Source organism: Schistocerca gregaria, chromosome 4, assembly GCF_023897955.1.
Source record: "Schistocerca gregaria isolate iqSchGreg1 chromosome 4, iqSchGreg1.2, whole genome shotgun sequence".
Lineage (NCBI taxonomy): Eukaryota > Metazoa > Arthropoda > Insecta > Orthoptera > Acrididae > Schistocerca > Schistocerca gregaria.
In genome coordinates this window covers 26,093,009-26,120,869 of record NC_064923.1, presented here as the reverse complement: position 1 = coordinate 26,120,869, position 27,861 = coordinate 26,093,009, and the positions used below count along the sequence as shown (strand labels likewise).

The following is a 27,861-nucleotide window of genomic DNA, read 5'->3' as shown; positions in this document are numbered from 1 at the left end:
AACATGTCTTTCACACATGTCTACAAAATCACCTTCACCTTCAAATACAGTTTCGTAGCGACTGACGGAGACGTAGGCAAAGTTTAAAGTTGCTATTTCCATTACATCACGTTAATCAGAAAAACGGTAAGTTACATCTGCAGAGGAAACACACGCGAGACAGATCCACGTGGGGCTCGAACCCACGACCCTGGGATTAAGAGCCTTATGTTCTACCGACTGAGCTAGCCGCGCTGCCTCGGTGAGTATATGCCGGTTAGCACGTCACACAGTACTCGTTTGGGTTGATTGGTCCCATACAGAACCTCCCCATGTTGCCTAATGTTTTCCTAACGTCACACTCGTCACGTAGTTCACTTTTATTTCATAATCATTTCTGAGAGGTAACAGAATTGCATGACAACCTGCAGAGCTAGTTTCGTCAAAATTAACACACATACTTGATGTGACTCATAAGCCGAACGAGTTACTTTCCGACGTTATTTTAGATGTGCAAGTGCCAGTCAAAAACACGCGGCGACGGCAATATGCAAACCAATTCGCTAGTTAACACCGGTCTTGTTGTGCGTGTTTCAAGCTCAAGAGCATCTCCAAGCAGAAAATGGTCAACAGCAACGTTCACACGGTTTCGTACTGCTCAAGTGCTGCACTAAAACGGTATGTTTCTTTTTCATATCTGGAAAAACACGACCGAGAGAGGAATCAAACACGCAATCTTCGGATACGAAGTCCGACGCCTTATCCATTAGGCCACACGGTCACTGACAAACAAGTGGAACTTATATACGACTCATCTCAAAACGCTCACACCACTGAGGAGTTGTGTTTTCGTTCTACACAGACGCTGCCCCTTGCTCTTTCCCACCCATTTGATACATTCAACCTGCTACGAGACCTACCAAATATAGACTGGGAAACTAAACCACACACTTTGTGCATTCGGAAATGTAAGGCAGGGCGTCCCTCGCCGCATTTGCTACGATGTCCATTTGCTACTTCTGCAGAAGTGGCGGCGGCGGCGACGACGACGACGACGACGACGACGACAACCGCGGAAGGCTCTGAGATATGTGAGAAATACATCTATAAAATATATTTCAGACTGTCCCATCCCACCTTATGCTGTACCGCTTTGGCAAATGCTTTATCTGCGCCATTCGCCTTAATCACATCTGAGAGTAATTCTTAATAAAACGCCTCTCGCTAATTGTTAGTCATCCCAGATACTGTTTGCTATAAGGCCACGACGCGCAACTGATATCCAAAATTCGTCTGCCTCCTGTGAGGATCGAACTCACGCCCCCTGGTTTACTAGACCAGTGCTCTGCCACTGAGCTAAAGAGGCGCGGCCTAGCGGTACTTTTGCGTACTTCATCCTTACGGTCGTCTGGATCATCAGACTTCAGCTGACAACACTTCATATTACCGTCTAATATTTGCAGCTATGGCGACCCATTACTGCTTGCCTACACATCTGACACGTAAAGGAAGTGCTCTCCAAATAACACCACTTGCATTTCAGAACATGTCTTTCACACATGTCTACAAAATCACCTTCACCTTCAAATACAGTTTCGTAGCGACTGACGGAGACGTAGGCAAAGTTTAAAGTTGCTATTTCCATTACATCACGTTAATGAGAAAAACGGTAAGTTACATCTGCAGAGGAACAAAATTCCGTTCCTCCCCACGTGGGGCTCGAACCCACGACCCTGCGATTAAGAGCCTTATGTTCTACCGACTGAGCTAGCCGCGCTGCCTCGGTGAGTATATGCCGGTTAGCACGTCACACAGTACTCGTTTGGGTTGATTGGTCCCATACAGAACCTCCCCATGTTGCCTAATGTTTTCCTAACGTCACACTCGTCACGTAGTTCACTTTTATTTCATAATCATTTCTGAGAGGTAACAGAATTGCATGACAACCTGCAGAGCTAGTTTCGTCAAAATTAACACACATACTTGATGTGACTCATAAGCCGAACGAGTTACTTTCCGACGTTATTTTAGATGTGCAAGTGCCAGTCAAAAACACGCGGCGACGGCAATATGCAAACCAATTCGCTAGTTAACACCGGTCTTGTTGTGCGTGTTTCAAGCTCAAGAGCATCTCCAAGCAGAAAATGGTCAACAGCAACGTTCACACGGTTTCGTACTGCTCAAGTGCTGCACTAAAACGGTATGTTTCTTTTTCATATCTGGAAAAACACGACCGAGAGAGGAATCAAACACGCAATCTTCGGATACGAAGTCCGACGCCTTATCCATTAGGCCACACGGTCACTGACAAACAAGTGGAACTCATATACGACTCATCTCAAAACGCTCACACCACTGAGGAGTTGTGTTTTCGTTCTACACAGACGCTGCCCCTTGCTCTTTCCCACCCATTTGATACATTCAACCTGCTACGAGACCTACCAAATATAGACTGGGAAACTAAACCACACACTTTGTGCATTCGGAAATGTAAGGCAGGGCGTCCCTCGCCGCATTTGCTACGATGTCCATTTGCTACTTCTGCAGAAGTGGCGGCGGCGGCGACGACGACGACGACGACGACAACCGCGGAAGGCTCTGAGATATGTGAGAAATACATCTATAAAATATATTTCAGACTGTCCCATCCCACCTTATGCTGTACCGCTTTGGCAAATGCTTTATCTGCGCCATTCGCCTTAATGACATCTGAGAGTAATTCTTAATAAAACGCCTCTCGCTAATTGTTAGTCATCCCAGATACTGTTTGCTATAAGGCCACGACGCGCAACTGATATCCAAAATTCGTCTGCCTCCTGTGAGGATCGAACTCACGACCCCTGGTTTACTAGACCACTGCTCTGCCACTGAGTTAAAGAGGCGCGGCCTAGCGGTACTTTTGCGTACTTCATCCTTACGGTCGTCTGGATCATCAGACTTCAGCTGACAACACTTCATATTACCGTCTAATATTTGCAGCTATGGCGACCCATTACTGCTTGCCTACACATCTGACACGTAAAGGAAGTGCTCTCCAAATAACACCACTTGCATTTCAGAACATGTCTTTCACACATGTCTACAAAATCACCTTCACCTTCAAATACAGTTTCGTAGCGACTGACGGAGACGTAGGCAAAGTTTAAAGTTGCTATTTCCATTACATCACGTTAATCAGAAAAACGGTAAGTTACATCTGCAGAGGAACAAAATTCCGTTCCTCCCCACGTGGGGCTCGAACCCACGACCCTGGGATTAAGAGCCTTATGTTCTACCGACTGAGCTAGCCGCGCTGCCTCGGTGAGTATATGCCGGTTAGCACGTCACACAGTACTCGTTTGGGTTGATTGGTCCCATACAGAACCTCCCCATGTTGCCTAATGTTTTCCTAACGTCACACTCGTCACGTAGTTCACTTTTATTTCATAATCATTTCTGAGAGGTAACAGAATTGCATGACAACCTGCAGAGCTAGTTTCGTCAAAATTAACACACATACTTGATGTGACTCATAAGCCGAACGAGTTACTTTCCGACGTTATTTTAGATGTGCAAGTGCCAGTCAAAAACACGCGGCGACGGCAATATGCAAACCAATTCGCTAGTTAACACCGGTCTTGTTGTGCGTGTTTCAAGCTCAAGAGCATCTCCAAGCAGAAAATGGTCAACAGCAACGTTCACACGGTTTCGTACTGCTCAAGTGCTGCACTAAAACGGTATGTTTCTTTTTCATATCTGGAAAAACACGACCGAGAGAGGAATCAAACACGCAATCTTCGGATACGAAGTCCGACGCCTTATCCATTAGGCCACACGGTCACTGACAAACAAGTGGAACTCATATACGACTCATCTCAAAACGCTCACACCACTGAGGAGTTGTGTTTTCGTTCTACACAGACGCTGCCCCTTGCTCTTTCCCACCCATTTGATACATTCAACCTGCTACGAGACCTACCAAATATAGACTGGGAAACTAAACCACACACTTTGTGCATTCGGAAATGTAAGGCAGGGCGTCCCTCGCCGCATTTGCTACGATGTCCATTTGCTACTTCTGCAGAAGTGGCGGCGGCGGCGACGGCGACGACGACGACGACGACGACAACCGCGGAAGGCTCTGAGATATGTGAGAAATACATCTATAAAATATATTTCAGACTGTCCCATCCCACCTTATGCTGTACCGCTTTGGCAAATGCTTTATCTGCGCCATTCGCCTTAATCACATCTGAGAGTAATTCTTAATAAAACGCCTCTCGCTAATTGTTAGTCATCCCAGATACTGTTTGCTATAAGGCCACGACGCGCAACTGATATCCAAAATTCGTCTGCCTCCTGTGAGGATCGAACTCACGACCCCTGGTTTACTAGACCAGTGCTCTGCCACTGAGCTAAAGAGGCGCGGCCTAGCGGTACTTTTGCGTACTTCATCCTTACGGTCGTCTGGATCATCAGACTTCAGCTGACAACACTTCATATTACCGTCTAATATTTGCAGCTATGGCGACCCATTACTGCTTGCCTACACATCTGACACGTAAAGGAAGTGCTCTCCAAATAACACCACTTGCATTTCAGAACATGTCTTTCACACATGTCTACAAAATCACCTTCACCTTCAAATACAGTTTCGTAGCGACTGACGGAGACGTAGGCAAAGTTTAAAGTTGCTATTTCCATTACATCACGTTAATCAGAAAAACGGTAAGTTACATCTGCAGAGGAACAAAATTCCGTTCCTCCCCACGTGGGGCTCGAACCCACGACCCTGCGATTAAGAGCCTTATGTTCTACCGACTGAGCTAGCCGCGCTGCCTCGGTGAGTATATGCCGGTTAGCACGTCACACAGTACTCGTTTGGGTTGATTGGTCCCATACAGAACCTCCCCATGTTGCCTAATGTTTTCCTAACGTCACACTCGTCACGTAGTTCACTTTTATTTCATAATCATTTCTGAGAGGTAACAGAATTGCATGACAACCTGCAGAGCTAGTTTCGTCAAAATTAACACACATACTTGATGTGACTCATAAGCCGAACGAGTTACTTTCCGACGTTATTTTAGATGTGCAAGTGCCAGTCAAAAACACGCGGCGACGGCAATATGCAAACCAATTCGCTAGTTAACACCGGTCTTGTTGTGCGTGTTTCAAGCTCAAGAGCATCTCCAAGCAGAAAATGGTCAACAGCAACGTTCACACGGTTTCGTACTGCTCAAGTGCTGCACTAAAACGGTATGTTTCTTTTTCATATCTGGAAAAACACGACCGAGAGAGGAATCAAACACGCAATCTTCGGATACGAAGTCCGACGCCTTATCCATTAGGCCACACGGTCACTGACAAACAAGTGGAACTTATATACGACTCATCTCAAAACGCTCACACCACTGAGGAGTTCTGTTTTCGTTCTACACAGACGCTGCCCCTTGCTCTTTCCCACCCATTTGATACATTCAACCTGCTACGAGACCTACCAAATATAGACTGGGAAACTAAACCACACACTTTGTGCATTCGGAAATGTAAGGCAGGGCGTCCCTCGCCGCATTTGCTACGATGTCCATTTGCTACTTCTGCAGAAGTGGCGGCGGCGGCGGCGACGACGTCGACAACGACGACGACGACGACGACGACGACAACCGCGGAAGGCTCTGAGATATGTGAGAAATACATCTATAAAATATATTTCAGACTGTCCCATCCCACCTTATGCTGTACCGCTTTGGCAAATGCTTTATCTGCGCCATTCGCCTTAATCACATCTGAGAGTAATTCTTAATAAAACGCCTCTCGCTAATTGTTAGTCATCCCAGATACTGTTTGCTATAAGGCCACGGCGCGCAACTGATATCCAAAATTCGTCTGCCTCCTGTGAGGATCGAACTCACGACCCCTGGTTTACTAGACCAGTGCTCTGCCACTGAGCTAAAGAGGCGCGGCCTAGCGGTACTTTTGCGTACTTCATCCTTACGGTCGTCTGGATCATCAGACTTCAGCTGACAACACTTCATATTACCGTCTAATATTTGCAGCTATGGCGACCCATTACTGCTTGCCTACACATCTGACACGTAAAGGAAGTGCTCTCCAAATAACACCACTTGCATTTCAGAACATGTCTTTCACACATGTCTACAAAATCACCTTCACCTTCAAATACAGTTTCGTAGCGACTGACGGAGACGTAGGCAAAGTTTAAAGTTGCTATTTCCATTACATCACGTTAATCAGAAAAACGGTAAGTTACATCTGCAGAGGAACAAAATTCCGTTCCTCCCCACGTGGGGCTCGAACCCACGACCCTGGGATTAAGAGCCTTATGTTCTACCGACTGAGCTAGCCGCGCTGCCTCGGTGAGTATATGCCGGTTAGCACGTCACACAGTACTCGTTTGGGTTGATTGGTCCCATACAGAACCTCCCCATGTTGCCTAATGTTTTCCTAACGTCACACTCGTCACGTAGTTCACTTTTATTTCATAATCATTTCTGAGAGGTAACAGAATTGCATGACAACCTGCAGAGCTAGTTTCGTCAAAATTAACACACATACTTGATGTGACTCATAAGCCGAACGAGTTACTTTCCGACGTTATTTTAGATGTGCAAGTGCCAGTCAAAAACACGCGGCGACGGCAATATGCAAACCAATTCGCTAGTTAACACCGGTCTTGTTGTGCGTGTTTCAAGCTCAAGAGCATCTCCAAGCAGAAAATGGTCAACAGCAACGTTCACACGGTTTCGTACTGCTCAAGTGCTGCACTAAAACGGTATGTTTCTTTTTCATATCTGGAAAAACACGACCGAGAGAGGAATCAAACACGCAATCTTCGGATACGAAGTCCGACGCCTTATCCATTAGGCCACACGGTCACTGACAAACAAGTGGAACTCATATACGACTCATCTCAAAACGCTCACACCACTGAGGAGTTGTGTTTTCGTTCTACACAGACGCTGCCCCTTGCTCTTTCCCACCCATTTGATACATTCAACCTGCTACGAGACCTACCAAATATAGACTGGGAAACTAAACCACACACTTTGTGCATTCGGAAATGTAAGGCAGGGCGTCCCTCGCCGCATTTGCTACGATGTCCATTTGCTACTTCTGCAGAAGTGGCGGCGGCGGCGACGGCGACGACGACGACGACGACGACAACCGCGGAAGGCTCTGAGATATGTGAGAAATACATCTATAAAATATATTTCAGACTGTCCCATCCCACCTTATGCTGTACCGCTTTGGCAAATGCTTTATCTGCGCCATTCGCCTTAATCACATCTGAGAGTAATTCTTAATAAAACGCCTCTCGCTAATTGTTAGTCATCCCAGATACTGTTTGCTATAAGGCCACGACGCGCAACTGATATCCAAAATTCGTCTGCCTCCTGTGAGGATCGAACTCACGACCCCTGGTTTACTAGACCAGTGCTCTGCCACTGAGCTAAAGAGGCGCGGCCTAGCGGTACTTTTGCGTACTTCATCCTTACGGTCGTCTGGATCATCAGACTTCAGCTGACAACACTTCATATTACCGTCTAATATTTGCAGCTATGGCGACCCATTACTGCTTGCCTACACATCTGACACGTAAAGGAAGTGCTCTCCAAATAACACCACTTGCATTTCAGAACATGTCTTTCACACATGTCTACAAAATCACCTTCACCTTCAAATACAGTTTCGTAGCGACTGACGGAGACGTAGGCAAAGTTTAAAGTTGCTATTTCCATTACATCACGTTAATCAGAAAAACGGTAAGTTACATCTGCAGAGGAACAAAATTCCGTTCCTCCCCACGTGGGGCTCGAACCCACGACCCTGGGATTAAGAGCCTTATGTTCTACCGACTGAGCTAGCCGAGCTGCCTCGGTGAGTATATGCCGGTTAGCACGTCACACAGTACTCGTTTGGGTTGATTGGTCCCATACAGAACCTCCCCATGTTGCCTAATGTTTTCCTAACGTCACACTCGTCACGTAGTTCACTTTTATTTCATAATCATTTCTGAGAGGTAACAGAATTGCATGACAACCTGCAGAGCTAGTTTCGTCAAAATTAACACACATACTTGATGTGACTCATAAGCCGAACGAGTTACTTTCCGACGTTATTTTAGATGTGCAAGTGCCAGTCAAAAACACGCGGCGACGGCAATATGCAAACCAATTCGCTAGTTAACACCGGTCTTGTTGTGCGTGTTTCAAGCTCAAGAGCATCTCCAAGCAGAAAATGGTCAACAGCAACGTTCACACGGTTTCGTACTGCTCAAGTGCTGCACTAAAACGGTATGTTTCTTTTTCATATCTGGAAAAACACGACCGAGAGAGGAATCAAACACGCAATCTTCGGATACGAAGTCCGACGCCTTATCCATTAGGCCACACGGTCACTGACAAACAAGTGGAACTCATATACGACTCATCTCAAAACGCTCACACCACTGAGGAGTTGTGTTTTCGTTCTACACAGACGCTGCCCCTTGCTCTTTCCCACCCATTTGATACATTCAACCTGCTACGAGACCTACCAAATATAGACTGGGAAACTAAACCACACACTTTGTGCATTCGGAAATGTAAGGCAGGGCGTCCCTCGCCGCATTTGCTACGATGTCCATTTGCTACTTCTGCAGAAGTGGCGGCGGCGGCGACGGCGACGACGACGACGACGACGACAACCGCGGAAGGCTCTGAGATATGTGAGAAATACATCTATAAAATATATTTCAGACTGTCCCATCCCACCTTATGCTGTACCGCTTTGGCAAATGCTTTATCTGCGCCATTCGCCTTAATCACATCTGAGAGTAATTCTTAATAAAACGCCTCTCGCTAATTGTTAGTCATCCCAGATACTGTTTGCTATAAGGCCACGACGCGCAACTGATATCCAAAATTCGTCTGCCTCCTGTGAGGATCGAACTCACGACCCCTGGTTTACTAGACCAGTGCTCTGCCACTGAGCTAAAGAGGCGCGGCCTAGCGGTACTTTTGCGTACTTCATCCTTACGGTCGTCTGGATCATCAGACTTCAGCTGACAACACTTCATATTACCGTCTAATATTTGCAGCTATGGCGACCCATTACTGCTTGCCTACACATCTGACACGTAAAGGAAGTGCTCTCCAAATAACACCACTTGCATTTCAGAACATGTCTTTCACACATGTCTACAAAATCACCTTCACCTTCAAATACAGTTTCGTAGCGACTGACGGAGACGTAGGCAAAGTTTAAAGTTGCTATTTCCATTACATCACGTTAATCAGAAAAACGGTAAGTTACATCTGCAGAGGAACAAAATTCCGTTCCTCCCCACGTGGGGCTCGAACCCACGACCCTGGGATTAAGAGCCTTATGTTCTACCGACTGAGCTAGCCGCGCTGCCTCGGTGAGTATATGCCGGTTAGCACGTCACACAGTACTCGTTTGGGTTGATTGGTCCCATACAGAACCTCCCCATGTTGCCTAATGTTTTCCTAACGTCACACTCGTCACGTAGTTCACTTTTATTTCATAATCATTTCTGAGAGGTAACAGAATTGCATGACAACCTGCAGAGCTAGTTTCGTCAAAATTAACACACATACTTGATGTGACTCATAAGCCGAACGAGTTACTTTCCGACGTTATTTTAGATGTGCAAGTGCCAGTCAAAAACACGCGGCGACGGCAATATGCAAACCAATTCGCTAGTTAACACCGGTCTTGTTGTGCGTGTTTCAAGCTCAAGAGCATCTCCAAGCAGAAAATGGTCAACAGCAACGTTCACACGGTTTCGTACTGCTCAAGTGCTGCACTAAAACGGTATGTTTCTTTTTCATATCTGGAAAAACACGACCGAGAGAGGAATCAAACACGCAATCTTCGGATACGAAGTCCGACGCCTTATCCATTAGGCCACACGGTCACTGACAAACAAGTGGAACTTATATACGACTCATCTCAAAACGCTCACACCACTGAGGAGTTGTGTTTTCGTTCTACACAGACGCTGCCCCTTGCTCTTTCCCACCCATTTCATACATTCAACCTGCTACGAGACCTACCAAATATAGACTGGGAAACTAAACCACACACTTTGTGCATTCGGAAATGTAAGGCAGGGCGTCCCTCGCCGCATTTGCTACGATGTCCATTTGCTACTTCTGCAGAAGTGGCGGCGGCGACGACGACGACGACGACGACGACGACGACGACGACGACGACAACCGCGGAAGGCTCTGAGATATGTGAGAAATACATCTATAAAATATATTTCAGACTGTCCCATCCCACCTTATGCTGTACCGCTTTGGCAAATGCTTTATCTGCGCCATTCGCCTTAATCACATCTGAGAGTAATTCTTAATAAAACGCCTCTCGCTAATTGTTAGTCATCCCAGATACTGTTTGCTATAAGGCCACGACGCGCAACTGATATCCAAAATTCGTCTGCCTCCTGTGAGGATCGAACTCACGACCCCTGGTTTACTAGACCAGTGCTCTGCCACTGAGCTAAAGAGGCGCGGCCTAGCGGTACTTTTGCGTACTTCATCCTTACGGTCGTCTGGATCATCAGACTTCAGCTGACAACACTTCATATTACCGTCTAATATTTGCAGCTATGGCGACCCATTACTGCTTGCCTACACATCTGACACGTAAAGGAAGTGCTCTCCAAATAACACCACTTGCATTTCAGAACATGTCTTTCACACATGTCTACAAAATCACCTTCACCTTCAAATACAGTTTCGTAGCGACTGACGGAGACGTAGGCAAAGTTTAAAGTTGCTATTTCCATTACATCACGTTAATCAGAAAAACGGTAAGTTACATCTGCAGAGGAACAAAATTCCGTTCCTCCCCACGTGGGGCTCGAACCCACGACCCTGGGATTAAGAGCCTTATGTTCTACCGACTGAGCTAGCCGCGCTGCCTCGGTGAGTATATGCCGGTTAGCACGTCACACAGTACTCGTTTGGGTTGATTGGTCCCATACAGAACCTCCCCATGTTGCCTAATGTTTTCCTAACGTCACACTCGTCACGTAGTTCACTTTTATTTCATAATCATTTCTGAGAGGTAACAGAATTGCATGACAACCTGCAGAGCTAGTTTCGTCAAAATTAACACACATACTTGATGTGACTCATAAGCCGAACGAGTTACTTTCCGACGTTATTTTAGATGTGCAAGTGCCAGTCAAAAACACGCGGCGACGGTAATATGCAAACCAATTCGCTAGTTAACACCGGTCTTGTTGTGCGTGTTTCAAGCTCAAGAGCATCTCCAAGCAGAAAATGGTCAACAGCAACGTTCACACGGTTTCGTACTGCTCAAGTGCTGCACTAAAACGGTATGTTTCTTTTTCATATCTGGAAAAACACGACCGAGAGATGAATCAAACACGCAATCTTCGGATACGAAGTCCGACGCCTTATCCATTAGGCCACACGGTCACTGACAAACAAGTGGAACTTATATACGACTCATCTCAAAACGCTCACACCACTGAGGAGTTGTGTTTTCGTTCTACACAGACGCTGCCCCTTGCTCTTTCCCACCCATTTGATACATTCAACCTGCTACGAGACCTACCAAATATAGACTGGGAAACTAAACCACACACTTTGTGCATTCGGAAATGTAAGGCAGGGCGTCCCTCGCCGCATTTGCTACGATGTCCATTTGCTACTTCTGCAGAAGTGGCGGCGGCGACGACGACGACGACGACGACGACAACCGCGGAAGGCTCTGAGATATGTGAGAAATACATCTATAAAATATATTTCAGACTGTCCCATCCCACCTTATGCTGTACTGCTTTGGCAAATGCTTTATCTGCGCCATTCGCCTTAATCACATCTGAGAGTAATTCTTAATAAAACGCCTCTCGCTAATTGTTAGTCATCCCAGATACTGTTTGCTATAAGGCCACGACGCGCAACAGATATCCAAAATTCGTCTGCCTCCTGTGAGGATCGAACTCACGACCCCTGGTTTACTAGACCAGTGCTCTGCCACTGAGCTAAAGAGGCACGGCCTAGCGGTACTTTTGCGTACTTCATCCTTACGGTCGTCTGGATCATCAGACTTCAGCTGACAACACTTCATATTACCGTCTAATATTTGCAGCTATGGCGACCCATTACTGCTTGCCTACACATCTGACACGTAAAGGAAGTGCTCTCCAAATAACACCACTTGCATTTCAGAACATGTCTTTCACACATGTCTACAAAATCACCTTCACCTTCAAATACAGTTTCGTAGCGACTGACGGAGACGTAGGCAAAGTTTAAAGTTGCTATTTCCATTACATCACGTTAATCAGAAAAACGGTAAGTTACATCCGCAGAGGAACAAAATTCCCTTCCTCCCCACGTGGGGCTCGAACCCACGACCCTGCGATTAAGAGCCTTATGTTCTACCGGCTGAGCTAGCCGCGCTGCCTCGGTGAGTATATGCCGGTTAGCACGTCACATAGTACTCGTTTGGGTTGATTGGTCCCATACAGAACCTCCCCATGTTGCCTAATGTTTTCCTAACGTCACACTCGTCACGTAGTTCACTTTTATTTCATAATCATTTCTGAGAGGTAACAGAATTGCATGACAACCTGCAGAGCTAGTTTCGTCAAAATTAACACACATACTTGATGTGACTCATAAGCCGAACGAGTTACTTTCCGACGTTATTTTAGATGTGCAAGTGCCAGTCAAAAACACGCGGCGACGGCAATATGCAAACCAATTCGCTAGTTAACACCGGTCTTGTTGTGCGTGTTTCAAGCTCAAGAGCATCTCCAAGCAGAAAATGGTCAACAGCAACGTTCACACGGTTTCGTACTGCTCAAGTGCTGCACTAAAACGGTATGTTTCTTTTTCATATCTGGAAAAACACGACCGAGAGAGGAATCAAACACGCAATCTTCGGATACGAAGTCCGACGCAGTATCCATTAGGCCAGACGGTCACTGACAAACAAGTGGAACTTATATACGACTCATCTCAAAACGGTCACACCACTGAGGAGTTGTGTTTTCGTTCTACACAGACGCTGCCCCTTGCTCTTTCCCACCCATTTGATACATTCAACCTGCTACGAGACCTACCAAATATAGACTGGGAAACTAAACCACACACTTTGCGCATTCGGAAATGTAAGGCAGGGCGTCCCTCGCCGCATTTGCTACGATGTCCATTTGCTACTTCTGCAGAAGTGGCGGCGGCGACGACGACGACGACAACCGCGGAAGGCTCTGAGATATGTGAGAAATACATCTATAAAATATATTTCAGACTGTCCCATCCCACCTTATGCTGTACTGCTTTGGCAAATGCTTTATCTGCGCCATTCGCCTTAATCACATCTGAGAGTAATTCTTAATAAAACGCCTCTCGCTAATTGTTAGTCATCCCAGATACTGTTTGCTATAAGGCCACGACGCGCAACAGATATCCAAAATTCGTCTGCCTCCTGTGAGGATCGAACTCACGACCCCTGGTTTACTAGACCAGTGCTCTGCCACTGAGCTAAAGAGGCGCGGCCTAGCGGTACTTTTGCGTACTTCATCCTTACGGTCGTCTGGATCATCAGACTTCAGCTGACAACACTTCATATTACCGTCTAATATTTGCAGCTATGGCGACCCATTACTGCTTGCCTACACATCTGACACGTAAAGGAAGTGCTCTCCAAATAACACCACTTGCATTTCAGAACATGTCTTTCACACATGTCTACAAAATCACCTTCACCTTCAAATACAGTTTCGTAGCGACTGACGGAGACGTAGGCAAAGTTTAAAGTTGCTATTTCCATTACATCACGTTAATCAGAAAAACGGTAAGTTACATCTGCAGAGGAACAAAATTCCGTTCCTCCCCACGTGGGGCTCGAACCCACGACCCTGGGATTAAGAGCCTTATGTTCTACCGACTGAGCTAGCCGCGCTGCCTCGGTGAGTATATGCCGGTTAGCACGTCACACAGTACTCGTTTGGGTTGATTGGTCCCATACAGAACCTCCCCATGTTGCCTAATGTTTTCCTAACGTCACACTCGTCACGTAGTTCACTTTTATTTCATAATCATTTCTGAGAGGTAACAGAATTGCATGACAACCTGCAGAGCTAGTTTCGTCAAAATTAACACACATACTTGATGTGACTCATAAGCCGAACGAGTTACTTTCCGACGTTATTTTAGATGTGCAAGTGCCAGTCAAAAACACGCGGCGACGGCAATATGCAAACCAATTCGCTAGTTAACACCGGTCTTGTTGTGCGTGTTTCAAGCTCAAGAGCATCTCCAAGCAGAAAATGGTCAACAGCAACGTTCACACGGTTTCGTACTGCTCAAGTGCTGCACTAAAACGGTATGTTTCTTTTTCATATCTGGAAAAACACGACCGAGAGAGGAATCAAACACGCAATCTTCGGATACGAAGTCCGACGCATTATCCATTAGGCCAGACGGTCACTGACAAACAAGTGGAACTTATATACGACTCATCTCAAAACGCTCACACCACTGAGGAGTTGTGTTTTCGTTCTACACAGACGCTGCCCCTTGCTCTTTCCCACCCATTTGATACATTCAACCTGCTACGAGACCTACCAAATATAGACTGGGAAACTAAACCACACACTTTGTGCATTCGGAAATGTAAGGCAGGGCGTCCCTCGCCGCATTTGCTACGATGTCCATTTGCTACTTCTGTGAAGTGGCGGCGGCGGCGGCGGCGACGACGACGACGACGACGACGACGACGACGACGACGACGACAACCGAGGAAGGCTCTGAGATATGTGAGAAATACATCTATAAAATATATTTCAGACTGTCCCATCCCACCTTATGCTGTACCGCTTTGGCAAATGCTTTATCTGCGCCATTCGCCTTAATCACATCTGAGAGTAATTCTTAATAAAACGCCTCTCGCTAATTGTTAGTCATCCCAGATACTGTTTGCTATAAGGCCACGACGCGCAACTGATATCCAAAATTTGTCTGCCTCCTGTGAGGATCGAACTCACGACCCCTGGTTTACTAGACCAGTGCTCTGCCACTGAGCTAAAGAGGCGCGGCCTAGCGGTACTTTTGCGTACTTCATCCTTACGGTCGTCTGGATCATCAGACTTCAGCTGACAACACTTCATATTACCGTCTAATATTTGCACCTATGGCGACCCATTACTGCTTGGCTACACATCTGACACGTAAAGGAAGTGCTCTCCAAATAACACCACTTGCATTTCAGAACATGTCTTTCACACATGTCTACAAAATCACCATCACCTTCAAATACAGTTTCGTAGCGACTGACGGAGTCGTAGGCAAAGTTTAAAGTTGCTATTTCCATTACATCACGTTAATCAGAAAAACGGTAAGTTACATCTGCAGAGGAACAAAATTCCGTTCCTCCCCACGTGGAGCTCGAACCCACGACCCTGCGATTAAGAGCCTTATGTTCTACCGACTGAGCTAGCCGCGCTGCCTCGGTGAGTATATGCCGGTTAGCACGTCACACAGTACTCGTTAGGGTTGATTGGTCGCATACAGAACCTCCCCATGTTGCCTAATGTTTTCCTAACGTCACACTCGTCACGTAGTTCACTTTTATTTCATAATCATTTCTGAGAGGTAACAGAATTGCATGACAACCTGCAGAGCTAGTTTCGTCAAAATTAACACACATACTTGATGTGACTCATAAGCCGAACGAGTTACTTTCCGACGTTATTTTAGATGTGCAAGTGCCAGTCAAAAACACGCGGCGACGGCAATATGCAAACCAATTCGCTAGTTAACACCGGTCTTGTTGTGCGTGTTTCAAGCTCAAGAGCATCTCCAAGCAGAAAATGGTCAACAGCAACGTTCACACGGTTTCGTACTGCTCAAGTGCTGCACTAAAACGGTATGTTTCTTTTTCAGATCTGGAAAAACACGACCGAGAGAGGAATCAAACACGCAATCTTCGGATACGAAGTCCGACGCCTTATCCATTAGGCCACACGGTCACTGACAAACAAGTGCAACTCATATACGACTCATCTCAAAACGCTCACACCACTGAGGAGTTGTGTTTTCGTTCTACACAGACGCTGCCCCTTGCTCTTTCCCACCCATTTGATACATTCAACCTGCTACGAGACCTACCAAATATAGACTGGGAAACTAAACCACACACTTTGTGCATTCGGAAATGTAAGGCAGGGCGTCCCTCGCCGCATTTGCTACGATGTCCATTTGCTACTTCTGCAGAAGTGGCGGCGGCGGCGACGACGACGACGACGACGACAACCGCGGAAGGCTCTGAGATATGTGAGAAATACATCTATAAAATATATTTCAGACTGTCCCATCCCACCTTATGCTGTACCGCTTTGGCAAATGCTTTATCTGCGCCATTCGCCTTAATCACATCTGAGAGTAATTCTTAATAAAACGCCTCTCGCTAATTGTTAGTCATCCCAGATACTGTTTGCTATAAGGCCACGACGCGCAACTGATATCCAAAATTCGTCTGCCCCCTGTGAGGATCGAACTCACGACCCCTGGTTTACTAGACCAGTGCTCTGCCACTGAGCTAAAGAGGCGCGGCCTAGCGGTACTTTTGCGTACTTCATCCTTACGGTCGTCTGGATCATCAGACTTCAGCTGACAACACTTCATATTACCGTCTAATATTTGCAGCTATGGCGACCCATTACTGCTTGCCTACACATCTGACACGTAAAGGAAGTGCTCTCCAAATAACACCACTTGCATTTCAGAACATGTCTTTCACACATGTCTACAAAATCACCTTCACCTTCAAATACAGTTTCGTAGCGACTGACGGAGACGTAGGCAAAGTTTAAAGTTGCTATTTCCATTACATCACGTTAATCAGAAAAACGGTAAGTTACATCTGCAGAGGAACAAAATTCCGTTCCTCCCCACGTGGGGCTCGAACCCACGACCCTGCGATTAAGAGCCTTATGTTCTACCGACTGAGCTAGCCGCGCTGCCTCGGTGAGTATATGCCGGTTAGCACGTCACACAGTACTCGTTTGGGTTGATTGGTCCCATACAGAACCTCCCCATGTTGCCTAATGTTTTCCTAACGTCACACTCGTCACGTAGTTCACTTTTATTTCATAATCATTTCTGAGAGGTAACAGAATTGCATGACAACCTGCAGAGCTAGTTTCGTCAAAATTAACACACATACTTGATGTGACTCATAAGCCGAACGAGTTACTTTCCGACGTTATTTTAGATGTGCAAGTGCCAGTCAAAAACACGCGGCGACGGTAATATGCAAACCAATTCGCTAGTTAACACCGGTCTTGTTGTGCGTGTTTCAAGCTCAAGAGCATCTCCAAGCAGAAAATGGTCAACAGCAACGTTCACACGGTTTCGTACTGCTCAAGTGCTGCACTAAAACGGTATGTTTCTTTTTCATATCTGGAAAAACACGACCGAGAGAGGAATCAAACACGCAATCTTCGGATACGAAGTCCGACGCCTTATCCATTAGGCCACACGGTCACTGACAAACAAGTGGAACTTATATACGACTCATCTCAAAACGCTCACACCACTGAGGAGTTGTGTTTTCGTTCTACACAGACGCTGCCCCTTGCTCTTTCCCACCCATTTGATACATTCAACCTGCTACGAGACCTACCAAATATAGACTGGGAAACTAAACCACACACTTTGTGCATTCGGAAATGTAAGGCAGGGCGTCCCTCGCCGCATTTGCTACGATGTCCATTTGCTACTTCTGCAGAAGTGGCGGCGGCGACGACGACGACGACGACGACGACAACCGCGGAAGGCTCTGAGATATGTGAGAAATACATCTATAAAATATATTTCAGACTGTCCCATCCCACCTTATGCTGTACTGCTTTGGCAAATGCTTTATCTGCGCCATTCGCCTTAATCACATCTGAGAGTAATTCTTAATAAAACGCCTCTCGCTAATTGTTAGTCATCCCAGATACTGTTTGCTATAAGGCCACGACGCGCAACAGATATCCAAAATTCGTCTGCCTCCTGTGAGGATCGAACTCACGACCCCTGGTTTACTAGACCAGTGCTCTGCCACTGAGCTAAAGAGGCACGGCCTAGCGGTACTTTTGCGTACTTCATCCTTACGGTCGTCTGGATCATCAGACTTCAGCTGACAACACTTCATATTACCGTCTAATATTTGCAGCTATGGCGACCCATTACTGCTTGCCTACACATCTGACACGTAAAGGAAGTGCTCTCCAAATAACACCACTTGCATTTCAGAACATGTCTTTCACACATGTCTACAAAATCACCTTCACCTTCAAATACAGTTTCGTAGCGACTGACGGAGACGTAGGCAAAGTTTAAAGTTGCTATTTCCATTACATCACGTTAATCAGAAAAACGGTAAGTTACATCCGCAGAGGAACAAAATTCCGTTCCTCCCCACGTGGGGCTCGAACCCACGACCCTGCGATTAAGAGCCTTATGTTCTACCGACTGAGCTAGCCGCGCTGCCTCGGTGAGTATATGCCGGTTAGCACGTCACACAGTACTCGTTTGGGTTGATTGGTCCCATACAGAACCTCCCCATGTTGCCTAATGTTTTCCTAACGTCACACTCGTCACGTAGTTCACTTTTATTTCATAATCATTTCTGAGAGGTAACAGAATTGCATGACAACCTGCAGAGCTAGTTTCGTCAAAATTAACACACATACTTGATGTGACTCATAAGCCGAACGAGTTACTTTCCGACGTTATTTTAGATGTGCAAGTGCCAGTCAAAAACACGCGGCGACGGCAATATGCAAACCAATTCGCTAGTTAACACCGGTCTTGTTGTGCGTGTTTCAAGCTCAAGAGCATCTCCAAGCAGAAAATGGTCAACAGCAACGTTCACACGGTTTCGTACTGCTCAAGTGCTGCACTAAAACGGTATGTTTCTTTTTCAGATCTGGAAAAACACGACCGAGAGAGGAATCAAACACGCAATCTTCGGATACGAAGTCCGACGCCTTATCCATTAGGCCAGACGGTCACTGACAAACAAGTGGATCTTATATACGACTCATCTCAAAACGCTCACACCACTGAGGAGTTGTGTTTTCGTTCTACACAGACGCTGCCCCTTGCTCTTTCCCACCCATTTGATACATTCAACCTGCTACGAGACCTACCAAATATAGACTGGGAAACTAAACCACACACTTTGCGCATTCGGAAATGTAAGGCAGGGCGTCCCTCGCCGCATTTGCTACGATGTCCATTTGCTACTTCTGCAGAAGTGGCGGCGGCGACGACGACGACGACGACGACGACGACGACGACGACGACAACCGCGGAAGGCTCTGAGATATGTGAGAAATACATCTATAAAATATATTTCAGACTGTCCCATCCCACCTTATGCTGTACCGCTTTGGCAAATGCTTTATCTGCGCCATTCGCCTTAATCACATCTGAGAGTAATTCTTAATAAAACGCCTCTCGCTAATTGTTAGTCATCCCAGATACTGTTTGCTATAAGGCCACGACGCGCAACTGATATCCAAAATTCGTCTGCCTCCTGTGAGGATCGAACTCACGACCCCTGGTTTACTAGACCACTGCTCTGCCACTGAGCTAAAGAGGCGCGGCCTAGCGGTACTTTTGCGTACTTCATCCTTACGGTCGTCTGGATCATCAGACTTCAGCTGACAACACTTCATATTACCGTCTAATATTTGCAGCTATGGCGACCCATTACTGCTTGCCTACACATCTGACACGTAAAGGAAGTGCTCTCCAAATAACACCACTTGCATTTCAGAACATGTCTTTCACACATGTCTACAAAATCACCTTCACCTTCAAATACAGTTTCGTAGCGACTGACGGAGACGTAGGCAAAGTTTAAAGTTGCTATTTCCATTACATCACGTTAATCAGAAAAACGGTAAGTTACATCTGCAGAGGAACAAAATTCCGTTCCTCCCCACGTGGGGCTCGAACCCACGACCCTGCGATTAAGAGCCTTATGTTCTACCGACTGAGCTAGCCGCGCTGCCTCGGTGAGTATATGCCGGTTAGCACGTCACACAGTACTCGTTTGGGTTGATTGGTCCCATACAGAACCTCCCCATGTTGCCTAATGTTTTCCTAACGTCACACTCGTCACGTAGTTCACTTTTATTTCATAATCATTTCTGAGAGGTAACAGAATTGCATGACAACCTGCAGAGCTAGTTTCGTCAAAATTAACACACATACTTGATGTGACTCATAAGCCGAACGAGTTACTTTCCGACGTTATTTTAGATGTGCAAGTGCCAGTCAAAAACACGCGGCGACGGCAATATGCAAACCAATTCGCTAGTTAACACCGGTCTTGTTGTGCGTGTTTCAAGCTCAAGAGCATCTCCAAGCAGAAAATGGTCAACAGCAACGTTCACACGGTTTCGTACTGCTCAAGTGCTGCACTAAAACGGTATGTTTCTTTTTCATATCTGGAAAAACACGACCGAGAGAGGAATCAAACACGCAATCTTCGGATACGAAGTCCGACGCCTTATCCATTAGGCCAGACGGTCACTGACAAACAAGTGGAACTTATATACGACTCATCTCAAAACGCTCACACCACTGAGGAGTTGTGTTTTCGTTCTACACAGACGCTGCCCCTTGCTCTTTCCCACCCATTTGATACATTCAACCTGCTACGAGACCTACCAAATATAGACTGGGAAACTAAACCACACACTTTGTGCATTCGGAAATGTAAGGCAGGGCGTCCCTCGCCGCATTTGCTACGATGTCCATTTGCTACTTCTGCAGAAGTGGCGGCGGCGGCAACGACGACGACGACGACGACGACAACCGCGGAAGGCTCTGAGATATGTGAGAAATACATCTATAAAATATATTTCAGACTGTCCCATCCCACCTTATGCTGTACCGCTTTGGCAAATGCTTTATCTGCGCCATTCGCCTTAATCACATCTGAGAGTAATTCTTAATAAAACGCCTCTCGCTAATTGTTAGTCATCCCAGATACTGTTTGCTATAAGGCCACGACGCGCAACTGATATCCAAAATTCGTCTGCCTCCTGTGAGGATCGAACTCACGACCCCTGGTTTACTAGACCAGTGCTCTGCCACTGAGCTAAAGAGGCGCGGCCTAGCGGTACTTTTGCGTACTTCATCCTTACGGTCGTCTGGATCATCAGACTTCAGCTGACAACACTTCATATTACCGTCTAATATTTGCAGCTATGGCGACCCATTGCTGCTTGCCTACACATCTGACACGTAAAGGAAGTGCTCTCCAAATAACACCACTTGCATTTCAGAACATGTCTTTCACACATGTCTACAAAATCACCTTCACCTTCAAATACAGTTTCGTAGGCAAAGTTTAAAGTTGCTATTTCCATTACATCACGTTAATCAGAAAAACGGTAAGTTACATCTGCAGAGGAACAAAATTCCGTTCCTCCCCACGTGGGGCTCGAACCCACGACCCTGGGATTAAGAGCCTTATGTTCTACCGACTGAGCTAGCCGCGCTGCCTCGGTGAGTATATGCCGGTTAGCACGTCACACAGTACTCGTTTGGGTTGATTGGTCCCATACAGAACCTCCCCATGTTGCCTAATGTTTTCCTAACGTCACACTCGTCACGTAGTTCACTTTTATTTCATAATCATTTCTGAGAGGTAACAGAATTGCATGACAACCTGCAGAGCTAGTTTCGTCAAAATTAACACACATACTTGATGTGACTCATAAGCCGAACGAGTTACTTTCCGACGTTATTTTAGATGTGCAAGTGCCAGTCAAAAACACGCGGCGACGGCAATATGCAAACCAATTCGCTAGTTAACACCGGTCTTGTTGTGCGTGTTTCAAGCTCAAGAGCATCTCCAAGCAGAAAATGGTCAACAGCAACGTTCACACGGTTTCGTACTGCTCAAGTGCTGCACTAAAACGGTATGTTTCTTTTTCATATCTGGAAAAACACGACCGAGAGAGGAATCAAACACGCAATCTTCGGATACGAAGTCCGACGCCTTATCCATTAGGCCACACGGTCACTGACAAACAAGTGGAACTTATATACGACTCATCTCAAAACGCTCACACCACTGAGGAGTTGTGTTTTCGTTCTACACAGACGCTGCCCCTTGCTCTTTCCCACCCATTTGATACATTCAACCTGCTACGAGACCTACCAAATATAGACTGGGAAACTAAACCACACACTTTGTGCATTCGGAAATGTAAGGCAGGGCGTCCCTCGCCGCATTTGCTACGATGTCCATTTGCTACTTCTGCAGAAGTGGCGGCGGCGACGACGACGACGACGACGACGACGACAACCGCGGAAGGCTCTGAGATATGTGAGAAATACATCTATAAAATATATTTCAGACTGTCCCATCCCACCTTATGCTGTACCGCTTTGGCAAATGCTTTATCTGCGCCATTCGCCTTAATCACATCTGAGAGTAATTCTTAATAAAACGCCTCTCGCTAATTGTTAGTCATCCCAGATACTGTTTGCTATAAGGCCACGACGCGCAACTGATATCCAAAATTCGTCTGCCTCCTGTGAGGATCGAACTCACGACCCCTGGTTTACTAGACCAGTGCTCTGCCACTGAGCTAAAGAGGCGCGGCCTAGCGGTACTTTTGCGTACTTCATCCTTACGGTCGTCTGGATCATCAGACTTCAGCTGACAACACTTCATATTACCGTCTAATATTTGCAGCTATGGCGACCCATTACTGCTTGCCTACACATCTGACACGTAAACGAAGTGCTCTCCAAATAACACCACTTGCATTTCAGAACATGTCTTTCACACATGTCTACAAAATCACCTTCACCTTCAAATACAGTTTCGTAGCGACTGACGGAGACGTAGGCAAAGTTTAAAGTTGCTATTTCCATTACATCACGTTAATCAGAAAAACGGTAAGTTACATCTGCAGAGGAACAAAATTCCGTTCCTCCCCACGTGGGGCTCGAACCCACGACCCTGCGATTAAGAGCCTTATGTTCTACCGACTGAGCTAGCCGCGCTGCCTCGGTGAGTATATGCCGGTTAGCACGTCACACAGTACTCGTTTGTGTTGATTGGTCCCATACAGAACCTCCCCATGTTGCCTAATGTTTTCCTAACGTCACACTCGTCACGTAGTTCACTTTTATTTCATAATCATTTCTGAGAGGTAACAGAATTGCATGACAACCTGCAGAGCTAGTTTCGTCAAAATTAACACACATACTTGATGTGACTCATAAGCCGAACGAGTTACTTTCCGACGTTATTTTAGATGTGCAAGTGCCAGTCAAAAACACGCGGCGACGGCAATATGCAAACCAATTCGCTAGTTAACACCGGTCTTGTTGTGCGTGTTTCAAGCTCAAGAGCATCTCCAAGCAGAAAATGGTCAACAGCAACGTTCACACGGTTTCGTAGTGCTCAAGTGCTGCACTAAAACGGTATGTTTCTTTTTCATATCTGGAAAAACACGACCGAGAGAGGAATCAAACACGCAATCTTCGGATACGAAGTCCGACGCCTTATCCATTAGGCCACACGGTCACTGACAAACAAGTGGAACTCATATACGACTCATCTCAAAACGCTCACACCACTGAGGAGTTGTGTTTTCGTTCTACACAGACGCTGCCCCTTGCTCTTTCCCACCCATTTGATACATTCAACCTGCTACGAGACCTACCAAATATAGACTGGGAAACTAAACCACACACTTTGTGCATTCGGAAATGTAAGGCAGGGCGTCCCTCGCCGCATTTGCTACGATGTCCATTTGCTACTTCTGCAGAAGTGGCGGCGGCGGCGACGACGACGACGACGACGACGACGACGACAACCGCGGAAGGCTCTGAGATATGTGAGAAATACATCTATAAAATATATTTCAGACTGTCCCATCCCACCTTATGCTGTACCGCTTTGGCAAATGCTTTATCTGCGCCATTCGCCTTAATCACATCTGAGAGTAATTCTTAATAAAACGCCTCTCGCTAATTGTTAGTCATCCCAGATACTGTTTGCTATAAGGCCACGACGCGCAACTGATATCCAAAATTTGTCTGCCTCCTGTGAGGATCGAACTCACGACCCCTGGTTTACTAGACCAGTGCTCTGCCACTGAGCTAAAGAGGCGCGGCCTAGCGGTACTTTTGCGTACTTCATCCTTACGGTCGTCTGGATCATCAGACTTCAGCTGACAACACTTCATATTACCGTCTAATATTTGCACCTATGGCGACCCATTACTGCTTGCCTACACATCTGACACGTAAAGGAAGTGCTCTCCAAATAACACCACTTGCATTTCAGAACATGTCTTTCACACATGTCTACAAAATCACCTTCACCTTCAAATACAGTTTCGTAGCGACTGACGGAGTCGTAGGCAAAGTTTAAAGTTGCTATTTCCATTACATCACGTTAATCAGAAAAACGGTAAGTTACATCTGCAGAGGAACAAAATTCCGTTCCTCCCCACGTGGGGCTCGAACCCACGACCCTGCGATTAAGAGCCTTATGTTCTACCGACTGAGCTAGCCGCGCTGCCTCGGTGAGTATATGCCGGTTAGCACGTCACACAGTACTCGTTTGGGTTGATTGGTCCCATACAGAACCTCCCCATGTTGCCTAATGTTTTCCTAACGTCACACTCGTCACGTAGTTCACTTTTATTTCATAATCATTTCTGAGAGGTAACAGAATTGCATGACAACCTGCAGAGCTAGTTTCGTCAAAATTAACACACATACTTGATGTGACTCATAAGCCGAACGAGTTACTTTCCGACGTTATTTTAGATGTGCAAGTGCCAGTCAAAAACACGCGGCGACGGCAATATGCAAACCAATTCGCTAGTTAACACCGGTCTTGTTGTGCGTGTTTCAAGCTCAAGAGCATCTCCAAGCAGAAAATGGTCAACAGCAACGTTCACACGGTTTCGTACTGCTCAAGTGCTGCACTAAAACGGTATGTTTCTTTTTCAGATCTGGAAAAACACGACCGAGAGAGGAATCAAACACGCAATCTTCGGATACGAAGTCCGACGCCTTATCCATTAGGCCACACGGTCACTGACAAACAAGTGCAACTCATATACGACTCATCTCAAAACGCTCACACCACTGAGGAGTTGTGTTTTCGTTCTACACAGACGCTGCCCCTTGCTCTTTCCCACCCATTTGATACATTCAACCTGCTACGAGACCTACCAAATATAGACTGGGAAACTAAACCACACACTTTGTGCATTCGGAAATGTAAGGCAGGGCGTCCCTCGCCGCATTTGCTACGATGTCCATTTGCTACTTCTGCAGAAGTGGCGGCGGCGACGACGACGACAACCGCGGAAGGCTCTGAGATATGTGAGAAATACATCTATAAAATATATTTCAGACTGTCCCATCCCACCTTATGCTGTACCGCTTTGGCAAATGCTTTATCTGCGCCATTCGCCTTAATCACATCTGAGAGTAATTCTTAATAAAACGCCTCTCGCTAATTGTTAGTCATCCCAGATACTGTTTGCTATAAGGCCACGACGCGCAACTGATATCCAAAATTCGTCTGCCTCCTGTGAGGATCGAACTCACGACCCCTGGTTTACTAGACCAGTGCTCTGCCACTGAGCTAAAGAGGCGCGGCCTAGCGGTACTTTTGCGTACTTCATCCTTACGGTCGTCTGGATCATCAGACTTCAGCTGACAACACTTCATATTACCGTCTAATATTTGCAGCTATGGCGACCCATTACTGCTTGCCTACACATCTGACACGTAAAGGAAGTGCTCTCCAAATAACACCACTTGCATTTCAGAACATGTCTTTCACACATGTCTACAAAATCACCTTCACCTTCAAATACAGTTTCGTAGCGACTGACGGAGACGTAGGCAAAGTTTAAAGTTGCTATTTCCATTACATCACGTTAATCAGAAAAACGGTAAGTTACATCTGCAGAGGAACAAAATTCCGTTCCTCCCCACGTGGGGCTCGAACCCACGACCCTGGGATTAAGAGCCTTATGTTCTACCGACTGAGCTAGCCGCGCTGCCTCGGTGAGTATATGCCGGTTAGCACGTCACACAGTACTCGTTTGGGTTGATTGGTCCCATACAGAACCTCCCCATGTTGCCTAATGTTTTCCTAACGTCACACTCGTCACGTAGTTCACTTTTATTTCATAATCATTTCTGAGAGGTAACAGAATTGCATGACAACCTGCAGAGCTAGTTTCGTCAAAATTAACACACATACTTGATGTGACTCATAAGCCGAACGAGTTACTTTCCGACGTTATTTTAGATGTGCAAGTGCCAGTCAAAAACACGCGGCGACGGCAATATGCAAACCAATTCGCTAGTTAACACCGGTCTTGTTGTGCGTGTTTCAAGCTCAAGAGCATCTCCAAGCAGAAAATGGTCAACAGCAACGTTCACACGGTTTCGTACTGCTCAAGTGCTGCACTAAAACGGTATGTTTCTTTTTCAGATCTGGAAAAACACGACCGAGAGAGGAATCAAACACGCAATCTTCGGATACGAAGTCCGACGCCTTATCCATTAGGCCACACGGTCACTGACAAACAAGTGCAACTCATATACGACTCATCTCAAAACGCTCACACCACTGAGGAGTTGTGTTTTCGTTCTACACAGACGCTGCCCCTTGCTCTTTCCCACCCATTTGATACATTCAACCTGCTACGAGACCTACCAAATATAGACTGGGAAACTAAACCACACACTTTGTGCATTCGGAAATGTAAGGCAGGGCGTCCCTCGCCGCATTTGCTACGATGTCCATTTGCTACTTCTGCAGAAGTGGCGGCGGCGACGACGACGACAACCGCGGAAGGCTCTGAGATATGTGAGAAATACATCTATAAAATATATTTCAGACTGTCCCATCCCACCTTATGCTGTACCGCTTTGGCAAATGCTTTATCTGCTCCATTCGCCTTAATCACATCTGAGAGTAATTCTTAATAAAACGCCTCTCGCTAATTGTTAGTCATCCCAGATACTGTTTGCTATAAGGCCACGACGCGCAACTGATATCCAAAATTCGTCTGCCTCCTGTGAGGATCGAACTCACGACCCCTGGTTTACTAGACCAGTGCTCTGCCACTGAGCTAAAGAGGCGCGGCCTAGCGGTACTTTTGCGTACTTCATCCTTACGGTCGTCTGGATCATCAGACTTCAGCTGACAACACTTCATATTACCGTCTAATATTTGCAGCTATGGCGACCCATTACTGCTTGCCTACACATCTGACACGTAAAGGAAGTGCTCTCCAAATAACACCACTTGCATTTCAGAACATGTCTTTCACACATGTCTACAAAATCACCTTCACCTTCAAATACAGTTTCGTAGCGACTGACGGAGACGTAGGCAAAGTTTAAAGTTGCTATTTCCATTACATCACGTTAATCAGAAAAACGGTAAGTTACATCTGCAGAGGAACAAAATTCCGTTCCTCCCCACGTGGGGCTCGAACCCACGACCCTGGGATTAAGAGCCTTATGTTCTACCGACTGAGCTAGCCGCGCTGCCTCGGTGAGTATATGCCGGTTAGCACGTCACACAGTACTCGTTTGGGTTGATTGGTCCCATACAGAACCTCCCCATGTTGCCTAATGTTTTCCTAACGTCACACTCGTCACGTAGTTCACTTTTATTTCATAATCATTTCTGAGAGGTAACAGAATTGCATGACAACCTGCAGAGCTAGTTTCGTCAAAATTAACACACATACTTGATGTGACTCATAAGCCGAACGAGTTACTTTCCGACGTTATTTTAGATGTGCAAGTGCCAGTC

General features: G+C 46.3%; 18 non-coding genes across 18 annotated transcripts; all 18 read right to left on the bottom strand.

Annotated features, from left to right (window-relative positions):
- Positions 1 to 1,273: 1,273 nt before the first annotated feature.
- On the bottom strand, positions 1,274 to 1,345 carry Trnat-agu (transfer RNA threonine (anticodon AGU)). The gene has a single exon. It is a non-coding gene; the product is annotated as a tRNA-Thr (tRNA).
- Positions 1,346 to 2,789: 1,444 nt separating this feature from the next.
- Positions 2,790 to 2,861, bottom strand: Trnat-agu (transfer RNA threonine (anticodon AGU)). Its single transcript has one exon. It is a non-coding gene; the product is annotated as a tRNA-Thr (tRNA).
- A 1,450-nt stretch (positions 2,862 to 4,311) lies between these two features.
- On the bottom strand, positions 4,312 to 4,383 carry Trnat-agu (transfer RNA threonine (anticodon AGU)). The gene has a single exon. It is a non-coding gene; the product is annotated as a tRNA-Thr (tRNA).
- A 1,465-nt stretch (positions 4,384 to 5,848) lies between these two features.
- Trnat-agu (transfer RNA threonine (anticodon AGU)) lies at positions 5,849 to 5,920 on the bottom strand. Its single transcript has one exon. It is a non-coding gene; the product is annotated as a tRNA-Thr (tRNA).
- Positions 5,921 to 7,370: 1,450 nt separating this feature from the next.
- On the bottom strand, positions 7,371 to 7,442 carry Trnat-agu (transfer RNA threonine (anticodon AGU)). Its single transcript has one exon. It is a non-coding gene; the product is annotated as a tRNA-Thr (tRNA).
- Positions 7,443 to 8,892: 1,450 nt separating this feature from the next.
- Trnat-agu (transfer RNA threonine (anticodon AGU)) lies at positions 8,893 to 8,964 on the bottom strand. The gene has a single exon. It is a non-coding gene; the product is annotated as a tRNA-Thr (tRNA).
- Positions 8,965 to 10,426: 1,462 nt separating this feature from the next.
- On the bottom strand, positions 10,427 to 10,498 carry Trnat-agu (transfer RNA threonine (anticodon AGU)). The gene has a single exon. It is a non-coding gene; the product is annotated as a tRNA-Thr (tRNA).
- Positions 10,499 to 11,942: 1,444 nt separating this feature from the next.
- Positions 11,943 to 12,014, bottom strand: Trnat-agu (transfer RNA threonine (anticodon AGU)). The gene has a single exon. It is a non-coding gene; the product is annotated as a tRNA-Thr (tRNA).
- A 1,435-nt stretch (positions 12,015 to 13,449) lies between these two features.
- On the bottom strand, positions 13,450 to 13,521 carry Trnat-agu (transfer RNA threonine (anticodon AGU)). Its single transcript has one exon. It is a non-coding gene; the product is annotated as a tRNA-Thr (tRNA).
- Positions 13,522 to 14,991: 1,470 nt separating this feature from the next.
- Positions 14,992 to 15,063, bottom strand: Trnat-agu (transfer RNA threonine (anticodon AGU)). The gene has a single exon. It is a non-coding gene; the product is annotated as a tRNA-Thr (tRNA).
- Positions 15,064 to 16,507: 1,444 nt separating this feature from the next.
- On the bottom strand, positions 16,508 to 16,579 carry Trnat-agu (transfer RNA threonine (anticodon AGU)). The gene has a single exon. It is a non-coding gene; the product is annotated as a tRNA-Thr (tRNA).
- A 1,444-nt stretch (positions 16,580 to 18,023) lies between these two features.
- Trnat-agu (transfer RNA threonine (anticodon AGU)) lies at positions 18,024 to 18,095 on the bottom strand. Its single transcript has one exon. It is a non-coding gene; the product is annotated as a tRNA-Thr (tRNA).
- A 1,459-nt stretch (positions 18,096 to 19,554) lies between these two features.
- Trnat-agu (transfer RNA threonine (anticodon AGU)) lies at positions 19,555 to 19,626 on the bottom strand. The gene has a single exon. It is a non-coding gene; the product is annotated as a tRNA-Thr (tRNA).
- A 1,447-nt stretch (positions 19,627 to 21,073) lies between these two features.
- Positions 21,074 to 21,145, bottom strand: Trnat-agu (transfer RNA threonine (anticodon AGU)). Its single transcript has one exon. It is a non-coding gene; the product is annotated as a tRNA-Thr (tRNA).
- A 1,429-nt stretch (positions 21,146 to 22,574) lies between these two features.
- On the bottom strand, positions 22,575 to 22,646 carry Trnat-agu (transfer RNA threonine (anticodon AGU)). Its single transcript has one exon. It is a non-coding gene; the product is annotated as a tRNA-Thr (tRNA).
- A 1,453-nt stretch (positions 22,647 to 24,099) lies between these two features.
- Positions 24,100 to 24,171, bottom strand: Trnat-agu (transfer RNA threonine (anticodon AGU)). Its single transcript has one exon. It is a non-coding gene; the product is annotated as a tRNA-Thr (tRNA).
- A 1,432-nt stretch (positions 24,172 to 25,603) lies between these two features.
- On the bottom strand, positions 25,604 to 25,675 carry Trnat-agu (transfer RNA threonine (anticodon AGU)). The gene has a single exon. It is a non-coding gene; the product is annotated as a tRNA-Thr (tRNA).
- A 1,432-nt stretch (positions 25,676 to 27,107) lies between these two features.
- Positions 27,108 to 27,179, bottom strand: Trnat-agu (transfer RNA threonine (anticodon AGU)). Its single transcript has one exon. It is a non-coding gene; the product is annotated as a tRNA-Thr (tRNA).
- Between the last annotated feature and the right edge of the window lie 682 nt (positions 27,180 to 27,861).